The following is a 23,280-nucleotide window of genomic DNA, read 5'->3' as shown; positions in this document are numbered from 1 at the left end:
GTTTGTAATACCAGGTACCAGACAGTGGTTGAAAATGAGGCAGAATGAGGAAATGCCCTGGAGTCTGGCCATTTCAGAGGACTGTCTGTGAACAGGTCAATACAAGCAGATTTTCCTGATTCCTTAGCAATCAAAGGCTTTAGCAAAGCTTGGCCTCCCTTCGGCCCACTATGAAGCCAGCACTCAATCCTGTGAGAAAGGGCAATGGTGACATCTACAGGGCATTGTCTGGAAATGAAACTGCGCGCCCAGACAAGAGCTCATGACAAATAGTACCTTCAGTTCCAGGGAATTTTACAAAACACAAGTGCTGCTCCCCTACTGCCTTCACTAAAGTGGGAGCTACAGACCTGCCTGTTCCACAAACTTAATTGAAACTAGGTTTGAAATTAAAAACACACAGCTACTTTCATTTTTCATTTTGTTCCTGACAACCAAATTACTAAGACAGCAGGAATAAGATTTATGTCATACACTGCAAGCAGTTTGCCTGAGATAATTCACGAAAGCAATTATGTGTTGCACAAACCTAAGAGTCAAACCATCTATATCTGTAATTCAGCCCCTGAAAAAAGAGAAAGCCCATCCCTTTTGCTCTAACAGAGACAGAAACAGAAACATTTAAAATTCAAAAGTATTCAGACTCTTACATGACAGTGTTCTCTTGAAAACAAAGACTTATCCTGGGTTCTCTGCTGACAAAATAGATAGGAGGCGGTATCATTTCTCAAATTTGTCTTCAGTAGTGTTTCCCCAATTTTTGTTTCTGTTTGAGAGAAGTGCAGAGCCAGAGTTCTGTGTGTATTTTACAAGCATATATGAGGCAGAAAAAGGGGGGGGGGGGAAGAAACAAAGAAGAAATGCAACGAATACAAAAGTTACAAAGATAGTAGATATTAATCCAATTATATCAATAATCACATTAAATGTTAGTGGTCTATAGACACCAATTAAAAGACAGAGATAGTGAGAAATGATTATTTTTATAAATCCAACTATATGTTGTCCGCAAGAAACCCAATTTAAAAATAAAGACTCAGGTTAAAAGTAAAGGGATACACCATGCTAACCGTTATCAAAAGAAATTTGGAATAGCTATGTTAATTTTGGACAAGCAGACTTCCAAACAAGGAAGACTATCAGGGATAAAGAGGGGCACTACATAAGATGAGGGGTCAATTCTCCAAAAGACATGAAAAGCTCACGTGAAGGTCGTTGATATTTTAGGCAGATTCTGTTTGGATCCGGTGACTTTTACGTTCACGTACTATTCAGTTGTTGCAATTCTGAGAACCCTGTTGCTTTAATCTCAAAAATGTGCTGAAAAGCGTCCAGGATTTAGGGGGAAAAATAATTGTAAATCCCTGATGTGTCCCAGGCACTGCTCTGCCCTTTCTATTTTTTAGGTATATTAGCTCATGTAATTCTCACATTACCATTTTGATGCAGGTGCCCATTTTATAGAGGACTCAGGTTGCTTTGATCAAATAACATTTAATTGATTATTTCATTATCAAATATTTAACAAGCACCTGCTTAGTCTCAGAATAATAAAGTGGATATGAGGCAGGGTCCTCCTTAAAGAAAATCCCAGTCAAATACTTCACCTAATAGTTGCAAAGCACATCATTTGTTCCTCTCAGTATTGCCAAAGAAAGACAGGAGAACTCTTTGTAGCCCCATTTTCCAGATAAAGAAACAGAGTAGGAGGGGTTGTTCCTGGCGTAAAATGTCATAGCTAGCAAGCAATAGAATCAAGATGCCATGCTCCGCCCACTTTTCTGACCATGGTATTTCATTGAGAAAGATGTGAAATTGATTTATCTGCTCAGAATGACGTCGAGGTGGGTTTTGTCTATCGACATTGTAGCTGAATGAAGCCATATGTGACATTTATTGCAGCCCCTGCCTGTGACCATGGCTGCATGGAAAGTGACAGTTCTCCACAATACCACTGGGGTATTAAACATGACCTTTTCCCAGGCTGTGGTGAGACTGTTTCTGCTTTGATTTGCCTTATGAGTCCAGCAACACTGGCAGACCAAAATCTCAATGAAAAAAGGTATCTTGACCTTAGGTTGACATGTCACTCTTCTGACATTCAATACAGAACACTATTTGGTGGCTGCAGGGAAAAGCCATGCTCCATTCAATAATGTGGCACCATGAGTGAAGGAGTGAAGGAGCACTTATTGGTTTCTAATTGCCCGAAACTGTCAAATCTTAAGTAACAATTGTAGCTCTGTTGAGATTAACTATAAGGTTGGCCAAAAGCTCACTATTTTGCCCTACGCCTAGGGACAAATACCCATCCATAAAGACCATCCACCATGCCCAGGGCCATGAAACAGATTCAGGTGGCTGCTGAATAAGAGCCAGAAGATGCTGTGTTTTCCCCGAAAAGTCAAGGCCTGAGCAAGCTTTCAGACCTGAGAAGGTCAAAATGTTTTCCATCTTCAGATTTTATAAATGTGTGGTATTGCCAATGAGTAGCTCCTCAGCATGCCCTTTCTCCCATGAAGACCCAACGCACAAACCGAGCAGGCAATCCCAAAGGACCCAGCCGAGTCCCAGTACTGGGTGAGATGGAGGGAGAACCCTGCACCCTGTCTGCCCCCTGAAGGCAGCTGTGCACCTGGCAGACCCCATGGAGCAGCGACCTGAGGACTCTGAAAGGTACCAGGAAGACCAGAATTTGGAGGATCACAGAACTGATGGTGAACTTCCAAATTTTTCCGTCCAGTGTTCTCTGGCCTGAGCTCAATGCAGCTTGAAACCTGGATGTAGATACCTGGGCATGGTAGAGGGACGTCCACCAAAAACCCTCCATGTATAGCCATACACAAGTGAGACAGAGAATTCTAGCACTCAGAGAGAGCCAAGTAAATCTCCGGTTTTTCCTCTTCATTTTCTCACACCCACAAACTACAAGTGGCCTTGTGGTTGTGCCTGCAGCAGTGGTGGCAGCAGGAGATGCCAACACCAAACCCCAAGGGAGGGGAGACTTCCTCTCTGCTTGTTGGAGTTGTCCCCCCAAGAGGGTGGGGCAACCTCCCAGCTTGTGTTCCATCTCTGTTCTCCTACTGGTCAGCCACAGACGTGTGCACAGTTGTGAGAAGTGCACAGCAGGGGGCGTGCTAGAGTTCCAGCCTTCTGACTGGAGGACTAAAAAGGGGACGCCAGGAAAGTGGGAAGGACTGCAGACCCTGGAGAGCGGGAGGAACTTGGGAAAGTGAGCCTTTAAGATAGTTTTTGAGCCCCTGGGCTTACCCCTGAGCTGCACGTGTGTGACTCTCACCCTAACAGCATACACAGCCTCTGAAAACTGAACTGTAGGACAGGCCCCTCTCAATGCCGGGCTGGCCATTGTTTGGTGCACACGGGGGAGGGGGGGGGGTGTCCTAATTTTAAAAGCACTTCAAAGACTTTTAAAACTGAACTGACGCCACAAGCACAGAAGGCTGGATGGAGCTAGGAACCTGAATTTTACCTGATCTGTTGCCTGCTATCGACTCTCCAAAGGAATTAAACAAGACCCAGACGCGTATACGGTAATACGAGTATTCAAAACACCCAGAGCACAATCTAAAATGACTGCAAAGAACCAGGAAAATCTCAACTTGTACAGGAAAAGCCAGCCGACACACAATAAAGTCAGGAAGACACATGTGTTGGATTTGACAAAGATATTAAATGCATTTGGCAGCATCAAATGTCTTTAAAATACTCCAAAAGTAAGGCCAAGTACTCTTAAAATGAATGGAAAGATGGAAAGTCTTATCAAAGAAATAGAACATATAAATAAGAGTCAAATGGAAATTTTAGAACTGAAAAATATAACTAAAATAAGACACACTGCATGGAGATGACAAAGAGTCAGTAAAATTGAAGCTCAGTCAACAGAAGTTAGAAATCGTCCAATCTGGACAACCAGAAGAAAATAGGTTTTGAAAGATGAACAACAACAACAGAGGTAGCTCAGAGAGACAATATAAAAAGGAAGAAAGGAGAGTATGTGCTGAAAAAGTGTTTGAAGAAATTATGGCCCCAAACTTCCCAAATTTGGTGAAAGGCATAAACACACAGATTCAAGAAGCTCGGTGAACCTCAAACAGGATGAGGCCAAAAGGTTGCAGACTCTTTTCTTGTCATTATTCCCTAAATAACACAGTGTAACAACTATTTACATAGGATGTACATTGTATTAAGTATTATAAGTAATCTAGAGATAATTGAAAGTATAAGGGAGCATGTGCGTGTGTTATATGCAAATACTACACCATTTTATATGAGATTTGAGCATCCACGGATTTTAGTACCACGGGGCGGAGTGGGAGGGGTCCTGGAACCAAGTCCCACAGATACGGAGGGACGACAGTATATTCTTACAGCATATAGCATAGTTACAGTATAGCACACAAATAATGCCATAGCACGCAAAGGAAAGGAAATAATAAAGATAGAAGAAGAAATCAGTGACACTGAAAACAGAAAAATAATAGAATCAGTGAAACCAAAAGCTGTTTCTTTGAAATGGTCAATAAAATTGATAAACCTATGGTAAGGATAACAACAAAAGAAAAAAACAAACTTTCAGCATCAAGAATGATGCTGACCCCATGGATATTTAAAAGGAATGGCAGAAAAAGTCAAGAACAATATGACTTCATTCATATGTGGGATATAAAACTGAAAGCAACAGACGGGCAAGACAAACAAGCAAAAACTCATAGACAAAAGCAGTTTAGTGGTTACCAGAGGGTAAGGCAAGAGGGAGAAGGTAGAAGAGGGTAAAGAGGGTCAAATATGTGGTGATGGAAGGAGAACTGACTCTGGGTGGTGAACACACAATGTTATATACAGATGATGTATTACAGAATTGTACACTTGAAATTATATATTTTTAATATATCATCAATGTTACCCCAATACATTTAATACATATTTTTTTAAAAAAGGAATGAGCTATTGACACATGTAGCAACTTGGGTGGTCTCAAAGGCATTGTGCTGAGTGAAAGAAGTTAGGCTCAAAAGCTTGTGCACTCTTTTATTCTGTTCATGTGAGATTTTTCCAAAAGACAAAATAGTGATGGAGGACAAATTTGTTGATGTCTGGGATCAAGGATGGGTGGCGGAGGTGCAGAGGTGTTTTTTGGAGAGAATGACTGTGCTTTATTCTAGTGGTGGTTACATAAATCTATGTTTTAAAATTTATAAAACCCAACCAAAAAAGCCACACAGCACAGTGTTACTGTATGGTCATTTTTAAGATCAATTTTGATACAACATCACAGTTCATGTGGTCATTTTCTCATTGTCCTTTGGGTCATATGAAAGGCAAATATATTTAGGGTTTGGTGGGGTGGGTTCTCACTTCTTTATGAAATAGGTAGCCTCTGTTTGCAGGGTGATGTATGTGTGATTAATTAAAAATTAATATAAGACCTGGTATTATACTATATTATTATATTATATTATGCTATATTATATTATATTATATTATATTATACCCGATATTGTATTATATTGTATTATATTGTATTATATTATATTACCCGGTCTTATATTATAGTAAAATAAAACCGGGTCCTACATTAATTTTTGCTTCAAAAGACCCATTAGAGCTGATGGTCCAGCTAGGTCTTATTTTCGGGGAAACACGGAATTTCTCGGTTTAAATTTACGTAAATCAGCCTCTTTCACGGGTGAAAACGCCCTCCTGGGTTTAATTCTCTCCGACTCCTCTCTGGGTGGATTCCAAGTCCCAGGAGCGTCACTGGTCCCGGGGGGCAGGGATTTGTCAGCTTCTGGCTCTCCTTCCAGCCTGCTCCTGGGATGGCAGCCTGTGAGCTACGGGTCATCTGGAAGGGTCTTGGGGATGGGACCGTCTCATCAGTCCTGCTGCTGTGTACAAGCACGCTTTCAGAGCTGCGCAGGGTCCCTGACTCTGTCCTCACAGCACCTACGTCCCCCGGGGACTGTGGCCTCTGGTTGTCACGTCCACGCAGGCCCCTGCTCCATCTGGTATGGGTGTTGCTCTCTGTCCTCTGAAGCCTTCAGGAGACTCGCCATGCCCTCAGACAACAGCAACCTCTGCTCTGCCAGCTCAGTCCACTGCAGCTCGAGAAAGGTCATTGGGATGAGCGGAGCAAGGGGCGCCACCCCTCTGGGATCCCCCAATTGATGGGGGTTCCACAGGGTGTGAGTCCCTCCTCTGATACAGCCGGTGTTCGTCACTGCATTCTGCTGCCCCTACTGATTTATATCTGGAATGATACCTAGTCCAATAACGTGAGAAAACACTGCGGAGAACGCATCGAATTGAGGTTCAGAAAACCTGACTCAACTCTGATCCTTATCAGCACAGTGACCCGGAAAACTCACAGAATCTGTGTTTACCTTTCCTCGTCTGTAAAATGAGACTATTATGAGGGCGAACTGAGATAATACATGTAAAAGTGGTTTAAATCCTATTCCACTTTATGATAATGACTATTTATTTGAAAAAGAATTGTCAATTGCCTGCTCGGGACCACAAGCTGTGCTCAGAGCGGGGAGAGCAGGCGTCGTCTGCGTGCCCATGGAGCTCAGACTCCAGTGAGGGATAAGTCAAGGCACCACAAAAATAGAGAAGAAGCAGTGTCGGAGGCTGCTTCCTGGTCTGGGAGATCAGGGATGAGTGTGCTCTCTGAGATGGAAGAAAGAGGTCAGGAAACAATATTGTCATCGGTCTTGGTGGCAGGGGGCTGCATGTGGAAATCATTGTGGAGGGAAGGGGACATGTATGTCCATGGAGTTACAGGAGGCCGGGGAGGCCAGCAGAAGCCTAGGCTGGGGAAGGGGTTGACAGGCCAGACCTTGCAGCGCCCCCTAAGCAGTGATGGGGGTCCGGTCCTTACCCAGGAGCAGAAAGAAGACTGCACGGAGGGTGATTCTATGCCGACTGAAACGTATCGAGGGGCAGGGAGACAATAGGAGGCTATGGCCGTAGTCCAGATGGGAGCGGATGCCGTGGCTTGGACCATATGGGGGACGTGGAGATGGAGAGAAGCTGATGGATGGTTAGAGGGATGTGCAGGACGTCATTTCAACGGGAATGGTGATGTGCTGGAGTAAGGGGTAAAGGAAGGGTCGCTGCCAAGGACGAGGGCTAGGTCTCTGGCTGAGGAACCCATGAGCAGGGCTGTCACCCACTGAGATTGACATGGCAGGATGTGGGCTCCAGGGAGCTTCCAGAATCAGGATCTCAGACGTGTACAGCTTAAAGTTAGGGTGTCTTTGAGACATCAAGGAAGAGGTCAAGTAGGCTAAACGGACCCGGCACTCTTAAAACCATCAGCTAGTACTTTCTGCCTGACATTTCAGAGTCAATGACAGAGCACTCGCTGTGGGTGCAAAGAGATCCTTCTTCCGTATAGGACCCATTGCCTTCCTTATAGAGCTGGCCTCATTTGGGAGAGCAGATGAACACATGACACCCTGAAAACACCAGCCAGTGTGTGATTGATCACCAGATTGGGGTCTGCCGGAAATGAGTGGCAAAGCTTCCTGGACAAAGGGAGGCTCACCTAGGGGACACATGGCGAGCTGGGGATCAGGGAGACAGCTGTACAGCCACAACCAGGAGGAGGGCGAGTAGATGCAGGCTGCGTGGGAGGCAGTGCGTGGCCTTGGGTCACACAGTCCAGCCACTTCACGCAGAGCTGCATTTGAAGATAAAACAGGTATTCTTGGAACTGTTGGCTTTCTACTTCATTGCCTTCCGGTCTTGTTAAAGGACAGATTAATCATGGTAGATGGCAAACATTAGTTCAAATGACATGTAAATTGAGTGTGTGTGTGTGCGTACATGAGGTGTGACAATTAAGTTCGCGAACTTGTTGCAACGATGTTGCCGACCTTTTTTGATATCAGAGGGATTATTCATTATGAACTTGTACCAACTGGACAAACAGTTAACCAAGTTTACTATTTGGAAGTGCTGAAAAGGCTGCATGAAAAAGTTAGACGACCTGAACTTTTCACCAACAATTCATGGCTCTTGCATCACGACAATGCACCAGCTCACACGACACTGTCTGTGAGGGAGTTTTTAGCCAGTAAACAAATAACTGTATTGGAACACCCTCCCTACTCACCTGGTCTGGCCCCCAATGACTTCTTTCTTTACCCGAAGATAAAGGAAATATTGAAAAGAAGACATTTTGATGACATTCAGGACATCAAGGATAATACGACGACAGCTCTGATGGCCATTCCAGAAAAAGAGTTCCAAAATTGTTTTGAAGGGTGGACTAGGCACTGGCATCATTGTACTGCTTCCCAAGGGGAGTACTTCGAAGGTGACCATAGTGATATTCAGCAATGAGGTATGTAGCTCTTTTTCTAGGATGAGTTCACGAACTTAGTTGTCTGACCTAGTATTTTTGTCCCTCAGGCAAGACTTTAGGCAGTGCGGTGCCTAACAGCCATCTTAGTAAAATTATCCTAAAATAGATGCGAGGACCTAGAGGAATTGATGTCTCTTACTACTCCCTCACCACCTCAGCTATTGGGGGCAGCTGGGGTGACCCCATAATAAAACCTGGAGGCTGTGCCATGGGAGGGAGTAGACAGCTCAGCAGAGCCAAGGCAGGGATGTGCTTCTAAAGGAAGATCGCATGAATGACTCTTCTCAAATTTTTGTTCACATGGGAAAATGTCTTCAGATTTGAATCAAAAGCATGTCTGTGTAAGGAAGATGTCTCATCCTGGGGCTTTCCGCTCTGCTTTCCCACCACTGCAGGCCTGCTGTCTTCCCCCACCAGTTTCTGGGGGACGACCTGCCCTCTCCTTGTAGAACCCACTGTGAGGTGTGCACTGGGGGCGTAGGGAGAGGGCTGCGGGCCTGGGCTGCGCTGGAAAAGGAGACACGGCCAGAGAACCAGCGCCTTCCAGCCCCATCTGCTTCTTATGTCCTGGAAAACCATCCACAGGCGACGTGCACAGAAAGGAAGCATTTATCTTCAACTTCTAACCGTCTACTTTTTCTCAGTAATAAGCAAACTTACTCTTGCAAAACCTACAAAGTAGTTCAAGAACAGCTATTTTGGGGCTGCTTTGAAATAAGTTGACCTATATTGTATATAATTATACCTGGAGTGGGGTTGCGTTTTGAAAAATGCTTTTAGGCTAATGAATACTTTTTCAGTAGACCACAGCAAAATCCCCAAAGAAAAGGAGAAAAGAAAATCTGTGTGTATTTATAAAATATCCTCTGTGTGTGAAAACTTTTTGTGAGAGGTAGACAGCAAGGGGAACTATTTACAGCCAGAAGAATTATCTTTTCCACCGGAAGAGACTTCTGCGCAACAAAACAAGCTAACGACAGGTTCCATTTACTTACCCTTGCCCGGGAGATATCCCGTGTTCCTCAGACTCCCGAAATGATCTGACTTTTCTGATTTAATCATGCCTTGTGACCCCACTCAATAAAAATGCCAGCTTTTCGTAACCCAGGGTCTGACCTGTTCCATTGTGTCCAGAGGAAGCTAGCTTTGGATGCTATTTGAGGGGTGGAGAGTCCATGACACGAGCTAAATCCAAACTGAATTCTGAATTCCTTTGCCCGTTATCAGTCTGGGTGCCCTGAGCGCTACAGGGTAAAATAAAGGTCTTTGCTACTTGGGATCCCCAAGGACTGCGTTCTGTGTGGTTTGTTTCTCTTGTCTTCAGTCCTGACTGAAGCTTGGGCACATGAAACCTGTCCAGGCACAGCTGCTGACATCACTCCAGAGACACACACCACCAGGGGCCAGGGCCTCCACCAGACACAGCCTCGTCTGCTCAGCCTGGAAATCATCCACACATGGCAGCCCAAGCCTCGGACCCCACCGGCAACGCCCTAGCCCTGTCCCTGGGCAGGGAATCAGGTGTCAAGGCCAGGGGATGAGGAGTTTGAGCAGATACTGAGGGTTGGGGGGGGATTCTCACTAAACTGACTTGGCAGGATTCCTGCTGGCTGGAGGATGCTTGACGTGCCAAAGACAGGGCCCAAGGACGAGGCCTGGAGATAAAGAGGGTGCCGAGGAGCCCAAATAAGGCTTGGTCAAGAGAGTCTTTGTCACGTTTTATTGGTCAGCGAATTTTAATGAAGGGTGAATTTTTTCTGTATTTATTAATGTGGAGTATTTGTTCACCACCCCTTGAGCAATGAGTCCAGCTGTGCTATTGCTCCTCTGAAACGGAGTAACTCCAACAAGCCTACATTCTAAACAGCAGAGATGTGGGGAGTGGAGAAGGCATGGCAGCTGTCCCTCTTGGTTAGCCAAGCGCCGAGCTCTGTGGGGAGCAGACTCACCATCCCCAATCGAGCTGCTCCCTCCACATACTGGGGGGGTGATGAAGTGAGGAGTGGGGAAACGACTCGTTTTGCTGATATGTCTTGCCATTGTGTCTTGGTAGATTTTCCACTCTGAGGGCTTAGGGCTCAAAGCCCCAGATTCTTGCAGTTTCCGTGTATTCATTCCACAGATATTTGTTGACTGCCTGCTGTGTGTGAGGCAGGATGGAGTTGGCAGGGAGGGGACAACAGCTGACATGTAAAGCCATTGAGCCGACAGGTATGTGTACGATCAGAGCTGTACTGGGCGGGCCAGCAGAGAGACACCTGTGCCCCCCGTGAGGGCACATGCAGGCAGAGCTGAGCTCTCACAGGAGCAGAGGGGTAAGTCCTTCTAAGGAGGTAACCCCTGAACTGAACTGAGAACTGAAGCATCTCTGCAGTCAACCAGGAGGAAAAGGAAGAGCGACTAAAGCAGTGCAGCTGCGGCGGGTGGGTGGGAGACAGCAGGCGGGAGGCCTGGTGGGACTGTCAGCGCCACGGAGGGAGAGGACGCCACAGGGGCTGGAGTCAGGAGCTCATGGGGACCTAACAGGCAGAGTGTTAGTGAGTGCTGCTGTTATCCTAACAGTGACAGAGAGCAGGTTAAGCTGTGGGGGGAGGGGTGTCACAATCAGTCTCATGTGCCCAGGAGGGTCACTCTTGCACAGAATGACCAGAGGATGGAGAGGGGCCGGAGTGAGTTCAAGGAGACCAGGGAGGGGCCGTTAGAGTAATGAGATGAGAGATGATGGCATCCTGGCCACCAGTGCAGTGGGGGCGGAGCAGGTAAAGTATTTGGCGGGAGGAAACAGTAGGACTGGGTGACGGCTTGGCTATGGGGGTGCTCAGGAAAGGGGTCTAGGGAGAGCTTGGCTTCACATTGCTCAGCTGGGCGGATGGTGACGCCATTTACCCAGACGGATATGGGGCACTTCACAGTCTGAGGGGCGACAGTTGTATCAGTGGCAGTCAACACTGGAAAATCCTATTAGTGATATTTGCATCTAGTCATATAAAAACTAGTAACTGTTAGCCTGTCACAACTAGAAATACAGCACATATATGTGCTGGTGTCACAGCTTCGGTCTGAACATGTGTTTACTGGAGCACAGAACTTTGTCATGCCGCCCTGTGAAATTGCAGCCATGAGGCTCTGAAGACCCCGCACATCCCCTACCCCCAAAGCCCAAAATGGATTGTCATTCAATGTCACCAACCTATGTGGAATTAACCCAGGGGTCGGGGAGACCACCAGGCTGGCAAAGTTGTAACTCATTTCAGAGCTGTTCTCAACCTCAGTGGATTTCCCGGAGTTGCCATTCAGTTTAGCACCGTGACAGGCTACTGTGAAGTTGCTAATATCACCAGGGGGAAAATTAAGATGGTATCAGGAAGGTTGGTTTTGTGCTGTTCTTAGAGAAGCGGAGGTGGGTGGGCTTCTCTGGGTTAATCAGGGAAGGCTGGTCTGAAGAGGTGACTTGAGTGATGGGAAGGAACCAGCTTTCTGAAAATACGGAGGGAAGAAGGTTCCAGCCAAAGGGAACTTGAAATGCACGGGTCCTGAGACAGCAGTGGGTTTGATGCATTTGAGAAATGGCGAGGAGGTGTGGCTGGAATGCCAAAAAGAAGGAAAATAGAAGGAAATAAAGACCAAGAGTGAGCAGGACTGAGATCATCTGCAGCGTGGCTTATTTGCTATGGTAAGCGCCATTGAAAGGTTTTAATGTATATGGTCCAAGGCCTGGTTTGCATGTTTAAAATACTGCCCTGGCTGCTCTGTGGAAAGTGGATTGTGGGAGGCAAGAGCAGGTGTAGGAGATCAGTTCTGAGGCTGGTACATAACCCAGGTGAGAGGTCTGGTGGTTTGGACCAGGGTGATGGTGGAGGAGGGGGCGAAAGCTGGAGTTGGGATACTTGTGTATTTGGAAGGTGGAGCAAGTATGTCGATGGATCAGATTGGGAGGAGGCAGTGAAGGGAAAGAGAAGAATCAGAGATGCTTCCTTGGTTCTTGGTCTGGACAGTGAATGAATTGTCATGCTATTAACAGAGATGAAGAAAACTGGGGGAGGTGCCAGTTGAAAAGGTGTGCTCGCCTCTCTCTAAGGGTACATACAGAGTCACAGCTGAGTTTTACTTTATTAAGAAAATCCAGCCAAAGCAATCTTGAGAAAGAAGGACAAAGTTGGAGGTATCACTGTATGTCAAACTATATTACAAAGCTATAGTAATCAAAACAGTATGGTATTGGCATACAAACAGACACTGTGCAGCAAAGGAAACCATCAACAAAGGAAAAGGTACCTACTGAGTGGGAGAAAGTTTTTGCCAATCACATATCTGATAAGGGGTTAATATTCAAAATTTATAAAGAATTCATACAACTCAATAGCAAAAACAAAAAAAACAACAACAATCTGGTTAGAAAATGAGCAGAAGCTCTGAATAGACATTTTCCAACAAAGACATGCAGATGGCCAACAGATGCACAAAAAGATGTTCAACATCACTAATCATCAGGGAAATGCAAATCAAAACCACAATAAGATCTTACCTCATACCTGTCAGAATGGCTATTATTAAAAAGACAAGAAATAACAAGTGTTGGTGAGGATGTGGAGAAGAGGGAACCTTCGTGCACTGTTGGTGGGAATATTAATTGGTGCAGCCTCTACAGAAAACAAAAAATTGATATTAGAACTACCATATGATCTAGCAATTACAATTCTGAGTATTTATCCAAGGAAAATAAAAACACTAACTCAAAAAGATATATGCATGCCTATGTTTATTGCAGTGTTTTTTACAATAACTAAAATATGGAAGCAACCTAAGTGTCCATTAATAGATGAATGGATAAAGAAAATGTGAGATTTTATATATAGTACATATAATAGAATATTATTCAGCAATAAAAAGAATGAAATCCTGACCTTTGCGACAATGTAAATGAACCTTGTGTGCGTTATGCTAAGTGAAATAAGTCAGACAGAAAAAGACAAATACAGTATGATCTCATTTATATGTGAAATCAAAAAAAAAACACAAAACAAAACAAAAACAAGCTCATAAAGACAGAGAACAGACTGGTGGTTGCCAGACAGTGTTGGGAAATGGAGAGGGGAGGGGTGAACTGGGTAAAGAGGAGGTCAAAAGGTACAAATTTCCAGTTATAAAGTAAATAAGTCCTGGGCATGTAATGTATGGCACGGTGACTAAGGTTAATAACACTGTGTTGCATATTTAAAAGTTGCTAAGAGAGTAGATCTTAAAAATCCTCATGACAAGGAAAAATATTTTAACTATAAAAGATGACAGACGTTACCTAGACGTATTGTGGTGATCATTTCACAGTATATACAGAGAGCAAATCATTATGTTGTGAACTTGAAACTAATAGAATGAACATATCAATTATACCTCAATTTTTAAAAAATAAAGAAAAGGAGAAAAAAGAAAATGCATAGCATTTGTGCGGGCAGGGCCAGGATTACTAATCAGGAAAGAAATCCATACTTACCATGGGTCCCCTAGTCTATACTGCCATGCAGCTTAACAAAGCCTTCTGAGAGGCTGCTTCTTTTGCTTAAATGGCTGTTTTAAGAAGACAAGAGCATAAATAATTCTTGTTGTCAGGATTCATTAATACATTTATCATGTAGGGGAAACATCGTCATGCTTTCAAAATATGATGTCTATCGGATCTTGTAAAATTGGTGCCCTGCAAAGTTTCTCAGCAGTACACGGAGAAAAGGAGAAAAAAAAAGTCCTGTCTATGTCTCATGCCCTCAAGTTTGAAACAAAATAACACCCAGCTAGGACTCCTACACTGAGACAGTTTTGGGGTCTTGCTTTACAAGCGTCATGAACCTGAGCACCATTGTTTGTGGGCTCAGGAACTTGCATGTTTGTGTACCTATGCTCAGCTGTGGCTAGGATGTCAGTCAGTCGCCCACTGGGGACAGAACCGGCCAGACCTGATAAAAAGACTTCAAAAGAAGAGTCACATGGTTTGCATTATCTAGAAGCTCATAATACAAAGAAGGGAAGAGTGCCACCTTCTGAGACACTCAAAAACACACAGGGGCACATACTCCACATGGGCTAACTCCTGGGGTGTAAATTTTGTTCTCTGGCATTTAACTCTGCGTGGGTAAATGCTGTGTTGAAAAAAATCCCACAGCCACTAGGTTAGCCTAGAATAGTGCCCGTATCTAGTAGGCATTGAACAGTTTTTGTTGAATGACTGGATGGCATGAAAAGAATTATTACAAGCGTCGTACATATTGTAACAGACATCTAAAATGGCATTAGGAATTAAGATGGTGACTATCAAGTGCTTGATCTACTTTTTAATGAAATGAAACTCAGGAAGGATTTGTTGTGTAGCTCACCACCGTGCCTGCATGGAATCCAAGGCGGGAACTCCAGTCAGAGCAGTCGTGGTATATAGTGTGGTTTGGCTTGCAGCAGCTGTGGTCACAAACATTTTCTCCAGATATGTGTACCGCGTGTCTGCAATTCCCCAAGTCAAACACTTGGGGGGTGGGGGGTGGGGGTGAGCCAGTGACCAGGCAATGGAACAGGGTTTTCTTCCTTGGTCGGCTCCCTGGGAGGCAGCCTTCCCCCAGATCCACGGGGCAGCCTCTCTCTAGGACCTATATTGCGTTAGGATACTTGAGGCCATTCCCATGTACCCACGCTTTGGTCTCATCCCTGGAATCCCCGGGATGAGATCAGTCACCATCAAACACAAGCCAGCCCTCCTCCACCCATGGTGACCTCGACCCTCCTGTGAACTTGTCTTTGGTTTAGTCCCTTAGAAACGGAGTCCAACCCAGGGATCCGAGTACATGACTTACTGGGGAATTGTGCTCCGCGAAGACCCATAAGGGAGTAAGGGAAGCCGGATAGAGAGACGGCTGGGCTGCGGGGGCCACAGCCGTACTCCCGAGTGAGAATATGCTGCCTCAAAGTGCAAAGCAGCCTGCCAAGGGCTCTCGGTGCCTCCTTTCTAGAGTTAGGAAGTGTAAGGTACAGCGATCTGTCCTTTACTTCGGAGAAGACATTCTGCCTTGCCACCGACTCCTGGACCCCTGAAAACTTGATCGATGTGTCAGGCACTTATCTTTGAAGCATTTATCACTCACCTTCTGGAGCACATGTGTCTTACCAAGGACTTCAGTGCACTCGCCAACTTTTCCTCATCCCATGGGTGCAACGTGATTTCCTCAAGGGTTGGTCCAGTGTGATACTCTGCAAATGTCCCGTCACACTTGACTATGACGCAGAGCAGAAGAGTGAACGTGGCCCTGGTAACGGCAGTGAGTAATGCTCATCCCAGGAGGGTTCACTGTTTTTGAGCCTCCATGTTGGCTGGTGTGGAGAAGAATCTGTCTGCCAACGTAGTAGCCACATAGCACACACCCGCGCCGTGTCCAGCTGCTGTAGTAAATACTATACGTCAGGCGCGTTTTCCAGCTGTTCGGTCAGGCTTGTGCTGGGTGGGGAGTGTTTCACCATGACACATCTGTTCCTCAGGGACCAGACTGGTGAATTCTGGGGCTGGGGTGAGGACCGCCAGCCTGAGAGTGGTGCGAACCTCTGCCATTCCTTCTAGGATACAATAGTGTTTATTGTTTACTATCTTACCTCAGGTACAGAGGACAGTTTCAGGGACTGCTGCTTGACTTTCCTACTATAGTTCTTACTCCACAGGCAAAGGGACCAGTGTGAGGGTTCTGCCCATTGCCCAGTGCATCGATTCTGATCACACTTTCATGAATTAAGAGAATAATCACTGAGGTCCATGGACTCTGTGGACCACTTTGCTTTGAACCTGGCCCAGGACTTCATTTGTTACCTGAGTCCCCCATGCTCCTGCTCTAGGTGTGTGTGTGTGTGTGTGTGTGTGTGTGTGTGTGTGTGTGTGTGTGTGTGTAACGGTGCTTAGTACCAGCATACTGGGTACCAGTGTCTGCTACTGCTCTGTACCCTATACCCCTTAGAACGTATGTTCCTACTTTGCTCTGATGAATGTTTGATTGCCCTGATCTGTCATTTTCTCTTCAAAGCACCAATGCCACTCTGTAACACAGGATGGTTACCCCACAGGGTTGTCCATCTAGAGGTGAAGAGCTTTAGTACCCCACGCCAGTCAGTGGCCGGCCCTGATAGGGGTGAGGAGTGGCAGTCTCATGTCTCATCAGCCTTTCTGAACCACCTCTAGAGTTTAAACCTAGATTTTGAACAGAATGAGGGAGGGATAAAGGTTGGGTAGAGAAAAGAATAGCTTTATCCCCTTCCCTCCTAGGCCATGTGCTCGTGACAAAATAGAACAGGCAAGGCAAAACAGCTGATCAATCGCCAAAAAGAAGACACCTTCAAAGCAGCCTTGTAAACTAAACATCTAATAAACAGGAAAGCTGAGTTTCCTTCTGCCCGCCTCAGAACCCCTTCTCTTGGAGTCCTTGATTAACTCCAAAGGAGAGGTCACTACAGACATGCTCAGTAATGAGTTCCTTTTTTAAACAAATGTAGGTACAGTTATTAAGCCTGAAGAAGCTTTTCTTATTGTTCATCATTCCTATATTCATTGTGGAACTACAGGGTTCCTGATCGTTCTTTAGACGCCGACCAATAAATCTTCAGTTGGCTTCCATATTTCCAGGAAGAGAAGATAATCCAGCATACATTCAATGAAAGAATCAAATCACCTGTTTTTCTGCCACTGGGGAGTAATTGAGTGTTCTTGGGGAATTTGAGAGTAATTAATTTCATTTAAATAATCAGCACTTGTAATCATGTTAAGTAGCTATGGTTTATGCGATTTGATTTGCTTCTTAATGAAATAATTTTAGCAGATCCTATGCAAAATTTTTCAGCTTTAAATCATATTGACCACCTGTTCTTAGAAAGTTGATAAGCATCACAATTTTTAACATAAGAATGTCAAGTTCAATACTGTTTTTTGTGTATTGTAACAGAAACCCAAATTACATAGCACAGCCCTCCCAAAAAAGTTAGCTTCTGAAGAAGTTCTATGTATATTTTAATCCTCAGAGTGTCAGTGACTTATAATACTTTCAAAACCTACTGTGTAGACTTTAGTAGCGAGAGCAGAGCCATCACTGGCTACAGGTTTTCCCTGTCAGTGGGCCACTGCTCTTCTGCATGTGACATACCCTAGACATACCGGAAACTGGAAGAAATTATGACAACCATGCGCTAGGTATCTAAGTTTAATAAACCTTACCATCTTGCCACATTTGCTTTAGATGTTTTATTTCAAAAATAAAATGTTGCAGAGAAGATGCAGCCCCTTGCCTATGTTTCCATGATCGCAGGTCATGCCTCCCCAGAAGAAACCCATGCCGCGTTAGTTATCTATTATTGTGCAACAGATTATCACTAAACATAGAAGCTAAAAACTGCACACCTTTATTACCTCACACAGTTTCGGAGGGTCAGGTAGCCAGGAGAGACTTAGCTGGTAAAAGTTGGTGTTTCCGGTTCTGTCATGACATCTCAAGGTCACAGTCATCTCAAGGTCAGACTGGGGCGAAGAATCCTCCTCCAACCTCACTCATGTTGGCAGAGCTCAGCCCCTCGCTGGCTGCAGGCTTCGGTCCTCACGTAGGGGTCCTTTGTCTAGACATGCTCACAACGTGGCATCTGGCCTTCCCCACAGCAACAGATCAGAGACTCAGAATGGGATGCGAAAGAGGGAAGCCACAGTCTTTGATAACCTAGTTTGGAAGTGACATAGCATCATTTCTGCCAGACTATGCTGTTGATGACACAGACCAACCCTAATACACACCAAGACTGCATAATGGTGTGAATGCCAGAAGGTGGTACTCATGGGGGCCATCTTGAAGACTCGAGACTTGAAGACTTCAAGAATTCTTTTATATTTTGACCATATAAATAAATATTTATAACATAAACTACACAGCATTGCTTTTTGCAAGTTTTTTGACCTATGTAAGTATCATCCTGCATACAGACTTCTGTTTGTGAGATGTTTCGGTGTGGGTTCAAGGAGATCTCCCTCATCCATTTTTCTCTGCCATATGGAATCCCTCTATATCACTATGTCATAATTTAGATATCTAGCGTTTAATGAAGGTTGTTTTCATATTTCACTATTAAAAATGAGCGGAACATTCTTAAACATGTTGACTTGTGTACATGTACACACATTTCCCTCTAAGGTATATACTTAGACGTGGAATTACTGAGTCCGAATGTGTATGTATCTTCAACTTTGTTAAACTGCCATGTTGTTCTCCAAAGTGGTTGTCCTAATTTGTACGTCTAGCTGCTATGTGATTGTGTCCTTTACTCCATATTCTGACCAATGGAGATATTATCAGACTCTAATTCTTGCCAATCTGTTGGTATGAATCAGTATCTCATTGTGGCTTTTCTCTATTATTTAGTATATTTAGTATATTTTTGTATGTTTATGGATTATTTGAGTTTCCTCTTCTAAGAATTACTTCTTCATATTCCTTGTTCTTGTGTCTATTGTGTTATTTGTCTTTTTCATACCAATAAGAAATAGTTTTTACATATTTTAGATACTAACCATTCATGACTTAACGGTATTACAATCAGTTTCTCCCAGTTTGTGACTTGTTTTCACTTTATTTCAGTATCTTTTGATGAACCAAATTTCTAATTTTAATGGGAGTCAAATTTATCATTTTTTTGTTGATTACACATTATTTGTGTGTGTGTGTCTTGATAAAAAGAAAAATGCTTTCTCCCTATAAAGGCATAATAACATGTTGTTATAATCTTTTCTAATGTTTTAATTTCTTATTTAAGTTGTTCATACAATTGGAATTTGTTTGTGTTAGGCCACCACTTTTATTTGTTTTCATGTGGATAATCATGTGTCCCAGCCCCTTGTATTGAATAGCCCTCCTTTTCTCACTGTGTAAAATGACATCTTTGTCATTTATCAAGTTTGACATGTGTGTAGCTGGCTACTTGTGTAGACATTGAAGACCTGAGACGAGCTGGGCCTCCAATTCCGCACCATAGTGTTTACTCTCTCCTGCCCGTTAGCTTAATGTCACTCCTTTTTCCAACAGTGAGAAACATGAGTCTCGTATGTTTATATTGCTCTTTCCCACAATAAACACAGAGATAAAGTATCAATTGTCTCCCCATGGTGTACAATTCTTTTTGTCTTTACCCTTATGATACAGAGGGTGCCAAAAAAATGTATACACATTTTAAGAAAGGAAAAAACTATTGAAATTGTAATACTCAATACACACCGATAACAAAAGATGAATACAAGTCACGTTTGACATCTGCAATGACAAGAGGTGCTCAAAGTGGTTACCATCAGCGTCCAGACACTTCTGATTATGGCAAACTACTGCTTGAGCAACGCTGACCAAAGTGTCCACTTGTATACATTTTTTTGGCACCTCCAGTATATAGTCAAGATACTGTTTTCCAAAGTTACTTACTTTTTCTTCCCCATGAGTGTATGTTATTCATTTATAAAGCAAACAAACATACAAAACAGGTTGATTGTATTCCATTTTGGGTTCTCCACACATCCTGGTTGATTTTAATTATTTCTTATTTTAATGACTATGTGATACACTGACATGGCTTTAACACAGAATACACAAGAAAGTAAACTCAGAGAAGTGTCACTCTGTCCTCGTCTCGTGTGTCACATTCCTGTTCCTCATTCTTTCTGCTTCATTCCCACCAACACTGTTGTGGTGAGATTCGTTCTGGTCTACAAATCCATGTTTATTTCCTTATGTTTTTCCTTACCTAAAAGATAGGATACTAGAGTACAGATATTATTTTGCACCTCGTTTGTTTGTTTTTCACTTAACAGTATATTCTGGAATTCATTCCAAATAAGTTCATATACATTTTCATTCTTTAAAAAAAAACTAACCCACAAAAAAACACTGCATACTACTTCGTTGTATTTATTGAACCACTCTCCTATGTATGGGCATTTAGGTTGCTTTTTAAATATTTTTCAACTACAAACAATGGTATAATGAACAATCTGTGCATTGTTAGAGATGTATCTTCAAGGCAAAATCCTAGATGTACAATTTCTAGGTCAAAAAGTAAGAACACATATAGTTTTGTTAGATTTTGCCAAATTTCCCTACAAAGGGTTGGCACCAGTTTGCATTGCCACCAGCACTATGAGTGTCCCAAAAGCCTTGCCAGTCTAATAAGTTGTCATGCTTTTTCATGTTAGCCGACTCAACAGATGAGAAACAGTTAGTCAATGTTGTTTGCATTTTTCTAATTAGAAGAAACTGAACAATTTTTGTATGTGAAAGGGCTATTTTTATATTTTTTGTACATCATTGGTTTCCCATTTTTCTGTTGGTTTTTTGGTCCTTTGTTCTGCAATTTTGAAGAGTTCTTTATATCTTAGGGATGTTAGCTCTTTATCGATAACACATGCTGCAAATATTTTCTCCTAGTCTGTCAGTTATCTTTTAACCATGTCTATGGTAGTTTTTATCATGAAAACATAAAAATTTTTATGTAATCAAACTTATTAGGTTTTTATTATTATTATTATTAGGTTTTTATTTTTATTATTAGGTTTATTTTTTTTTATTGCCTCTATTTTTAGTGTGAGGAAGTACTTCCCACAGTAATGTTAAAGAGAAATCACTCTTCTTTTTATTTTTCCGGTACTTTTTGGTTTTACTTTTAAATTTGGGTCCCTGATCCCTTTGGAATTTATTCTTGGGTATGGTGTGAGGTGTGGATCACATTTTATCTTTACCCAAATGGCTACCCAGCACCAGGTACTCAAAGGCTATCTTTGTTTCGGTGATTTGAGATGCCAGCTTTATCATATACCAAATTTCCATATGTCCATAGGTCTATTTCAGGGTTTTCTTTTCTATTCCACCAGTCTATGGTCTGTTTGTAGGCCAGTGCCACACCGTTTTAATTACAGAGGCTTTGTATTATGTTTTAATGTCTGATAGGTCTAGTCCCTCTACATAATTTTCTTTTTTAGTATTTTCCTGGATAGTCTTTCACAATTGTTTTGCTAAATAAAATTTAATATCAAAGTACCTAACTCCATGAAACAAAGGCTTGTTGGTATTTTAATGGGATTATATTAAATTTATCAATTAACTGAGAACTGACATCTTTATGATGCTAACTCACACTTTCAATAACGTAAGCTGCTTTCAATTTGTTTAAGTCTGTTTTTTTGTTTTTCCAGAGTAATTTTATATACATATAAATTTTGCGTATTTTTAATAAGTTTAGTCCTATGTATTTAACCTTCTTTGTTGCTATTATAAATTGGGGTTTCTCTTCCATTATTTCTCTAGTTATCATTTGTGTGTGAAGACTATTGACTTGCCTGTTGACTTTAGATCTTGCTACTTTACTGAATTTTTGTACTGTTTGAGTCAGTTTCATCATTGATCATTGATTTTCTAGAGATTTCCAGTTATACTATTATATCATGTAAAGATAGATTTTTACATTTTTTTTTACCAAAGTTTTTCCTCTAATTAATTTCTCTTTTCTAATTGCATTGGCTAATATCACTAGTACAGTACTGAATAGTAGAGGATGTGGTAGATATCCTTATCTTCCTGCTTTGAATGGAAATTCTTCTAGTGTTTCTACATTAAGTAAAATGATGGCTTTAGGACTATTTTTTTTTTTTTACCGTGTTAAGGTGTTTTATCATATTATGCAAGTGTCCTTCAGTTTTCTATTTTCTTGTGTGCTGTTAACAGGAATAGGTATTGATTTTTTGCTGAAGGCTTTGGGAGCTTCTGTGAAGATAATCATGTATCTCCCTTTGACCTGTCAGTATTGATTTTCTGATATTGAAACAACCTTAAATTACTGAGATAAATCCTAATTGGTCATGGTGTATTATTTTTTTAAGTGGTATTGGATTCTATTTGCTAATATTTTATGCAGTCTTTTTACATCAGTATTCATGAGTGACAACAGTCTGCATTTTTTTTTCCCCCTACTCTTTGGAGGGAGTCTTCATCAGGTTTAGGTATCAAAATTAGGTCAGACATGCTCAAGTTATTAAAAGATTAAAAAGTTCTTTATTTTTGTATTAGTATTTTGTACTAGTATTCTATTTCTTGCTGTAACAAATCACTACAAACTTAGCAGCTTAAAACCACCAAAACAGGTTGATTTAAACCCATTATGGGTTTAAATTTTCTCTGATGGGCTCAACTTGGGTAATAAATATTTCTTTATAAAATTATCCATTTACTGTAGGATTTCAAATTTATTTGTATAGCGGTCTGTAATTTAGCCTCTTATGATTTTTAATTCTTTTATCTGTCTCTCCCTTGTCATTTCTTATTTTATTTGTACTCTCTCTCTTTTTTCTCGTTTAAGTTAGCTCATGGTTTGCTATTTTTGTTAAGTTTTTCAATTAAGAAATGTTTGGAGATATGGAGATAGGTAGATTCTGTTGTCTCCCTTTGTTCTCTTTCTAATCTCTACTGTATCTGGAGACTAGCCCTTCTTCTTCTTTAAGACATTTGTGGGCCTTCATTCATTTATTCATTAACCCACTAACTATTTATCCAGTACTACTCTGTGCCAGGCACTGTGCAAAGTAGAGAACGCAGCAGGGAGGGAACATTCAAAATCCCAACCTGATGAAACATTCTAGTAGATAGAGATAAACAACAAACAAATAAACAAGTTATGGTGAATATCCTGGGGAAGAAAACAATCAGGACAAGGGGTATTGGGACTATGGGGGTAGGTGAGGGTGTTTCGTAAATTTACAGAGTCGTTATGGAATGCTTACTGCTTAGGTGACAGTCGTGAGGGAACAAGGTATGGCACCTGGAAGAAAGGGTATTCAGGCACAAGGATCAGTGAGAACAAAA

At 42.5% G+C, this 23,280-nt stretch overlaps 1 protein-coding gene across 3 annotated transcripts in view; it reads left to right on the top strand.

The window, feature by feature from the left end:
- MTUS2 (microtubule associated scaffold protein 2) overlaps nt 1-23,280 on the top strand; it is a 533,984-nt gene that overhangs the window by 436,721 nt on the left and 73,983 nt on the right. The gene's annotated exons all lie outside the window — the stretch shown is intronic.

Source organism: Rhinolophus hipposideros (assembly GCF_964194185.1).
Source record: "Rhinolophus hipposideros genome assembly, chromosome: 4".
Lineage (NCBI taxonomy): Eukaryota > Metazoa > Chordata > Mammalia > Chiroptera > Rhinolophidae > Rhinolophus > Rhinolophus hipposideros.
This window is presented reverse-complemented; position numbering and strand designations above follow the sequence as displayed.